Source organism: Prosopis cineraria, unplaced genomic scaffold, assembly GCF_029017545.1.
Source record: "Prosopis cineraria cultivar Desert tree isolate PC_DT_omini unplaced genomic scaffold, ASM2901754v1 PC7, whole genome shotgun sequence".
NCBI classification, from domain to species: domain Eukaryota; kingdom Viridiplantae; phylum Streptophyta; class Magnoliopsida; order Fabales; family Fabaceae; genus Prosopis; species Prosopis cineraria.
The window spans coordinates 11,659,674-11,667,607 of record NW_026555338.1 but is presented as its reverse complement, the minus strand read 5'-3'; the positions used below and the strand labels follow the sequence as shown (position 1 = coordinate 11,667,607).

At 32.0% G+C, this 7,934-nt stretch overlaps 1 long non-coding RNA gene across 3 annotated transcripts; it reads left to right on the top strand.

The window, feature by feature from the left end:
- Positions 1–5,800: 5,800 nt before the first annotated feature.
- LOC129314932 (uncharacterized) lies at positions 5,801–7,551 on the top strand. 3 transcript variants are annotated; one of them, XR_008594333.1, is made up of 3 exons: positions 5,801–6,084; positions 6,523–6,945; positions 7,403–7,551. It is a non-coding gene; the product is annotated as an uncharacterized LOC129314932 (long non-coding RNA). The 3 variants fall into 3 exon arrangements; XR_008594332.1 differs by lacking the exon at positions 7,403–7,551 and having other exon boundaries at positions 6,903–7,135; XR_008594331.1 differs by lacking the exon at positions 7,403–7,551 and having other exon boundaries at positions 6,523–7,135.
- Positions 7,552–7,934: the final 383 nt, after the last annotated feature.

The following is a 7,934-nucleotide window of genomic DNA, read 5'->3' as shown; positions in this document are numbered from 1 at the left end:
ATAAATTTATGAGTTTTTGGATGAATTGATGAGTTTAAGAATATAAAATGTGTGATTGAAAATACAGTTCGGATTTCTTTTTTTAAAGCTAATGCATGGGTATTTTGAGGTTGGAATAATGATTGGAACGTACCAAATTAATACCCACTCTAGATAAAAACAAGAAAATAAATTTAGTGGTTTTTTTTCCTCCATGCTCTGTTTTTGTTCCAAATTAAAATTTGTAAACAGGGGGAGTCACAGTTTGTAGATTCTGAATGAAATGAGAAAAAAAGGGAAACTTAGAGGAATGGAGTGGTTTTGACTGTGACTATTAGGAGTTTTGGAATTGTAGTTTCGCCCCTGTTATTTTGTTTCTAGTTTTCTGTGTGGGGAAGTATGCTTTCACATTCCAAATTATTAAAGTGAAGAAGCAAATTTTTAAATGGGGAAATAGAGTGGGGATGTTGGCAGCGACCATAAATGTTATTTTAGAAAGCAACTCTGTTGGAAAAAAAAGGATTGGAGTAATATAATGGGTTATAAATAAATTATGAATCCATTTATTTTGAATTGTGAGAAATCATATAGAGGTAACTGTATAATTTTTAGGTTTTGATATTGGTGAGAAGCCTAAAGAAGTACATTTCCAAAAAAAGTTGGAACAAAGAAGCATTTTGATCTAAGATAGCATTTCTCTAATTTTTGTGAGAGCGTTGTTTGGTTGACCTAACGTTATAAAATTTTAATATCATGAGTTGTAGAAAATATATGATTTAATGATGAGATGCTATTTTGCTTGAATAACATTTTGGCCAATGTATATCTATACATGTTCAATTTTAAAAATTCATGGTCTAAGCTTATTGATTTTGGTAAGTTGACTATTATTACTTAAAGTTTGAAATAGACTAACGCATCAAAGAAAGTGTTAGCAATACATGTACACCAACAAACAAAACTTCAAGTATAAAAGGTTAAGTATATAAATTTCTTACATAAATAAAAGAATAATAGGCACTTTTCATGGCTCTTGCTCTTCACATTCACTTTATATTCGTGCTATTTGTACATCCTCGACAAACAACTTGTTATCTCAATGGTTTGTTATTTATAGAGAAATTTAATTTGTTATCTGTCATGAATGGGCTTGATTTGTGCTACAAATATGAAGCAGTTTTCTAATGTGGGCATAAGGCTAAATTATTGGGCCGAAGATTGCATAAAAAGGGGCTTTAGGGTTGAGATGGGGGCAGAGAAAATTTTGGTCGACACTTTCTCCTTCTTCAACTTTCTTTCCTTTGCGTTCACTTCCCTCTGTCTCTGTGCTATCGCTCTCATTTTTTATGTTAATTTCCTTCCATTTACTTAGCATCTTCATTCCAATAGTTGTAATGACTGATATATGAACCCTTTTCCTGAGATATTGAGGCAATATTAATAGAATATTTGTATTCAGTGGTATTTTTTTATTCTATTCACTGCTATCAAATTGGTGATTGTGACATTGTCTAATATACTCTTAATCCAAACTTAATATAAAATTACAATTGTCACTGCTATTAGTTCAGATTTCAAACGCTTTTAATCTATTTTTTGAAATTAATATTTTGGACTACTTCTTGCTTCCTCTATTTTTTTTTATTATAAAAGAAACTTTAATGTGAATGTGAAGACCAAGAACCATGAAAATTGCCTATTCTTTCACAACTTCAAAGAAAGAAAGGGGAAAGCAAAGCCTAGTTTACACATATTATAATGGCAAGCTGTAGCATCCCAAATTTTGGGCCTAGAAGCTCAAGAATATGCTAGAATTTAGTAAGCTACTAGGATCAAGTAATCAAGAGTCCTTAAGATGCCCTGAGAAGATAGAATGGTTCTTAGGGACCAAATCATAATTTTAAAGTCTTTCTTGTATAGAAGCATAATATTTTTATAGACTTTGAGAAAATGTCTGAAAATAAAAAATGAGCAAGTTAAAATCTAGAAGTATCCAAGATAGGCTAAAAAGGAATAAATACAGTCTAAGAGGGTAACAAATGTATCTAAGATTAGTCTAGAGAATAATAAGTAAAGTTGTCAAATTAAACAAAGGTAGAGCTATATTTGACAACTTTATCCTCATGTCCAAAGTCTTCTAGAGAAGGATTAATGCAATTAGATCCTGCGGATCATAATGGATCTAAAAAGGGCTCAATGTGATCATAATTAGATCTCGAGATTATAGTTAGATTTCATGGTCGTAGTAGACCTAATAGAAAGTTGCTGAGCCATATAATATATGGCAATTATTTAAGAAGATGATGGTCTGTGATGAGTTTAAAAAAAAAAAAGCCTCCTAAATTTGGCTAACTATTACATAGAAAATATTCTTGACTTTTTCTTAGATATCTCAATTACTATTAAGGCCAAGAAAGGAGAGAGAAGAAAAACAAGTAAGAGTAATAGCATATCCAAAGCCAAATAGTAATTATCAATATCCAAGGGTAATTATATGTACATAATATGATGAGATTTTGAGAAAGTATCGAAAGTTAAAAACAAACAAGAGTGAACATTAATCTAGGAATATCAAGCTCAATCAAGTCAAAGTGTAATTTCTAAGAGTTTTGAGTCTTAATGTGGAATTGTAGTGTCACGCCTTGAAAATAAAGGGTGATCGGCACAGGTACGAATTACTCAAACATCCCTATAAGCCTCAAAATGAAAATTTATTCCATTTTACAAAAAAATTTAATCAAATTACATGAAAGTTAAAATAATTTTTTCTTTTTGCTAATTATTATAAGGAAGCTTCAATGTTTTTGTGGAAATTTCGATAGAACTTTTCCTACAACTAGGATCTCCTAAAAATCCTATAACAGAAATTTTTACAGATAGTAGTGCAAATCAGGAGCGTAGCTCCTTCCAACCAGCAACCAATATATAAATTAAAATAAGGTTTATCAACAATTTATGTGGAGCATCTAATCTTTCCTTTAAATCAAAAAGACATACGAATTATATATTTACATTAAAAGTAACAGTATCAATCAAAAATTTCCACCCATTGTAGCTACTTTGCCTTTCAAAGGTAAATGGTGGGATCAACGTCAGCTAACAAATCTAAGGCCAAAATAAGTTTTTCAATGAATAGCATTCCCAAAGTAAAATTTTAAAATCTAAATTAACAACCTCTAATGATAGCGTAAACTAAATAAAAATAATTCAACAGAATAAATTTGTAAGTCTGTACATCATAATCATAATCGTAAAATGAAAGTAAGTTGGAAGCAATATATTTTTATCATGCTTAAAGAAAACCATTTAGTCACATGTAAATCCAAGTGATGTATTTGCTAACCAAAATCATGTAAATTTTAACAAATAGATATTTGTCCACATTTAAAATTTTTGAGGACTCAACAGAACAAGTAACAAATGTGGATACACAGCCCACGAGGGTAAATAACCAAATACAGCTTATGCCACGAAAACAAACGTGGACACATAGTCCATAAGAGTAAGTAACCAAACACAATCGAAGCTACGAAACAAACGTGGACACATGATCCACAAGGGTAAATAACTAAATGCGGCTCTAGCAATGAAATCAAATGCGAGTATAAAGCTCACGAATATCAAACGTGAGAACAAAGTTCACAAGACAAAATAGCTAGTGTTTAACTACAGTGCGCTATAAGCTAATGGAACTACTGTTAGCAATAGTGTTCTGTTTAGAGTCCTCTTAAAACCATGTTTCAAACATGCGAGAAAAATAATTATTGTTGTAATAAAATTTTGATTCTCAATGCCAAACTCACATGAATTGTTTCAAATATCAAAATTTGTGAAAGTTATACTTTATAGCTAATACGCCAAACTTACAGTACTTGAGTAATCAATACATTCCAAAGCTTAACAACCATAGTGCTTTCATCAACCTTGGGAATACACTTTTGAGAATAAATAAATGCACATATCATAATTTATTTGTACTTCATTAGTATTCCATAATTTTCAAAATTAATGTAATTCATAAGAATAAAATGTTTCAATAAAAGTCTATGACAATAAAATAAATTAAAGGAAATGCTATTCACTTACTTGTTGTAGTTTCAAATCTCCAAAATATTCTTTCTTGAATTTCTATCAGGATCCTCTTCTTCTACACATCCTATAAAGACATAAAATTTCATGATTACATTTCTTTGAAGTGTATAAATTCATTCATAATTCCATATCTTTCATATTCATACTTCTCCTACTAGACACTCTTTTGAACACTTTATGGTTAAATTTTTCCCAAGCTTAGACTAATCTTTCCTTCCAAATTTCAGCTTCCATAAATCTTATAATACTAATATCTATTCTAATCCTAAGAACCAACAAAATTTTAGACACAAAAAAAAAATCAAGTTTAATTTCTCTTACAAGCATTATAACAACCATCTTATAGGCACAAATTTCAAATTTTACACTTAAGCTCTTTCTCTTTTAAATCCATTATAACAATTATTCTAGACCAACCAACCCAATAATTCAACTTAGCTTGAATATTTTAAGCCATATGTAGATCATTGTTAGGCCTTAGGATAGATATAATTATACATATATATTTTTTGTGAAGCTTAATTGAATTTCTTTCTTCTCCCATTTTTAGCACGGCAGCAAGGCAACACATAGAAATTGATAATCTCCATAGCATCATCCTAGCCACTCACATGCACAGATTATACGAAGAGAAGGAAGAGAGATTGAAGCTTCTAACCTTAGATGAATCAACACGCACGGACAGAGGAAGGAGAAACAACTCCAAATAGTGAAGAAGGAAGGACTGTCGCCGTGAATGAAGAAGAAGAGTGAGCATACCAGTAACCAAAAATGAACAAGAGGAAGAAATCTTAGCTCACCCAAAGCATTTGCATGCACACAAACAACAAGGTAAAAGAAAGAGAGATTTTTCATACTTGAATTAGTGACAGAGGCGGATGAACAGCGGCGAATAGGGAAAGAACTCATAGTTGAGGTGAATGGACCAACAGCGAGCACACCAGTGACGGTGACCCATACAAACGATGACACTAGCTACGGTTGAAAAGGAAGAAAGCATTGATCGACCGGAGGTAGAGCAAAAATGTCGGTCCTATTCCTAGATCCCTCTCTACTCCAAAAATGTCGAGAAAAGAAAGAAGGAAGAGATTATAAAATCTGATAAGAATAAGGGCAGTTTGGTAATTTCACATAGCAAAAAGGAAAAAAAATTAACTCTTCTTCTGGCCTCTTTCAGATTCAAATTTGGAACCTGATGCATAAATGCTTACTCAGCTACCACTACATCAAGTCTCTAACTTGTCATATTTATCCCAAGAACTAATATAAATGCACTTTAAGCAAATTAACACATATATTTATTTAAAAAAATTTGTCAGGGTTATCACATGTAGAAAATTACCAAATTTAGGAAAATTTAAAGAAAACTAGTATATTAAAGGAAGAAATATTTGGAGGAATTATTCCAATTTTATTGGTTGGAAGTGATCCAAAGAATCAATTGTGGAATTTAGATCCAATTTGGCCAAGGAAAATATCCAAAAATTCATGCCCAATATTAAAAATTCAATGAGAGGCCATGTGAGCCCACTTTGAGAGCATGATGGTGTCATTTTGGATCAAAATGGAGGAAGGATTTGGACTATTTTTCTTAGTCCAAACTGATAAAAAACAATGGTTGAAATAATTGAGAAATTAGGATGTTGGATTCCAAATATTATAAAATTTGGTTTAAACCTCCACTACAATCAATAAATGACACTTACTTTCCTCTTCCCATATGCTCATTTTGGTCATCAAATGTGCACGCGCACACACACAGACACAGGGAGAGAGGGAGGGAGTGACAGAGAGAGCTTCAACATGCAAAAATGGTGGTTCAAAGAGAGAAGGATAAATCAAGCAAAATCTCTATCCAAGCCACATTTTTACCTCAAAGTGCCTTCACAAAAGTTGTTCTACTCTTCAAGGGCAACAATCCTACAGTTTTAGATTCTTGAGAGGAGAGATTTGGTGCAGCCAACAACTATGGAAGTGGGTGAATCAAGAAAACTATGACATAGAAACCAAGAGGTAAGAGTTCTTTACCAATTATGTAATAGGTTTGGAAGTTTGGTATAGAAACACTTGAGAATGCTGCTGTCCTGATTTAGACCATGATTAAATTAAGGATTTAAATGTGGAATTAGAGTAATTAAGAGTATTGGGATGAAATTATAATTCAAGGATTATAATGATGCATGTTTGGAGACAAATGGTAAAACAACCTACTATGAGCAATCTCTTCTAGTTCTGCATAAAGCACTATGATTTTGTCAAAATGGACCTCATTAATGGATTCAATGAGCCAAATTGTGTGTGGTGTAGTTGGATTATCAATTTTAGAGTCATTGGAAGTAGAAGTTAAATTTAGGTGATAGAGTTTAATGAGATGCTCAAGGAATTGAAGAAGACTGGTTCAGTTCTTTTGTAGCAAATTATTTGACGGGAGTTACTGGATGTTATCATTAGATTATTTGAAAGAATAACAAATCAATTGTGGAAGCTTTGATTGGACCAATCCCAAGGTTGATGAGAAATTAGAGCAAAAGCAAGAGTTAGAAGGTAGCAACTTAATCTTTTCCCTTGCATATGGTTTTATCCTTGATTATGGTATGATTTATTTGAAATATTGCTGTCATGTGCTATGAGATGCTAAATGTTTCATATGAAGTTCTTCCATGGTGCCATGATATGCGTTTATGTCATCAAGTTCCATGCTAGTGGTAAGTACATTGAATAACATGTCATACTTGTTAGTTATGTTCAATGTTTAAATGGGTCAGGCTATGTAGGATGGTTATGTTGCTACTGAGACTTTATGTCTTACTCCCAATTACTAACTATGTTAGGTGGAAACATAACAAGAACAAGAAGGAAGAAGAATCCAAAGAAGTAAGTGGCGCTAGATTGCCAAGTTGGTGATTTATGTTTTAAATCACATGTAAATTTATATGAGTTATGTAAAGTGAATAAAAAACAATACTATGCGTTTTTTATATTCCTAGAGTGATAAAGCATGAGCTGAAGCTTTATAAATCTCATGGAGCTATGATTGGAATAGATAAGTTCCAAGCTGTTCTAATGCCGGATTTTCTAGAGCTCTATTACTCTTCCATTAAAACTTTTATAGTAAATGGACTCTTTTGACCTTGATATTTGCATACATAATCAATACATCACAGGCTTTCCAAAAAGTTCAAAACCAAATCAATTCAAGCTCTGTAGGTTAAGTTATTAATTTTCTAAGAGAAGGGTCAGAATCAGTCTTGGATACAGAGCAAGTTTAGGGAATGTATTTACTGTACCAGTTACCTCAATTAAAGTCCTGTTTCTTATTTTTCTCTTGTAGAGGACTTGTCAAGATTTACACTAAGCCAAGAACCAGATCAAAAGCATTTTTGTGGAATGAGTTATGAACTTTTCAAGTCATGGAACAGATTCTGAATGAGAAACAAAGCAACATTGGAAGAACGAATAAATTGTGCTATGTGGAACCAAAAAGGGTTTAAAATGTATTTTTGTCACTTAAATGACTTTAATAGCTTTCGGTATAATTTTAGATCATCCTCGTATGAATTTTCTAGATCAAGTTATGAATTTTCAAATTTTAACAAAAATTCTAGACTGACCAAATAAGCAATAACCCAACCATTAAGTTGTGAGTTTTAATTTATGGGCTTCAATTTCCATTTTGCCTGAACCACGTCACTCCAAATTGCATGAGGAAAGGGTAGAAAATTAGGTTTTGATATTTTGGTATTAGAGCAGGGTCAGGCAGAGCCCATATGAGAATAGATATATGGGTTACATTAGTGTGATTCTAAAAAATTAAGTTATTAGTATGAGATAGTTGCTCTAATTGATGTGGTTATGTTAGGCTT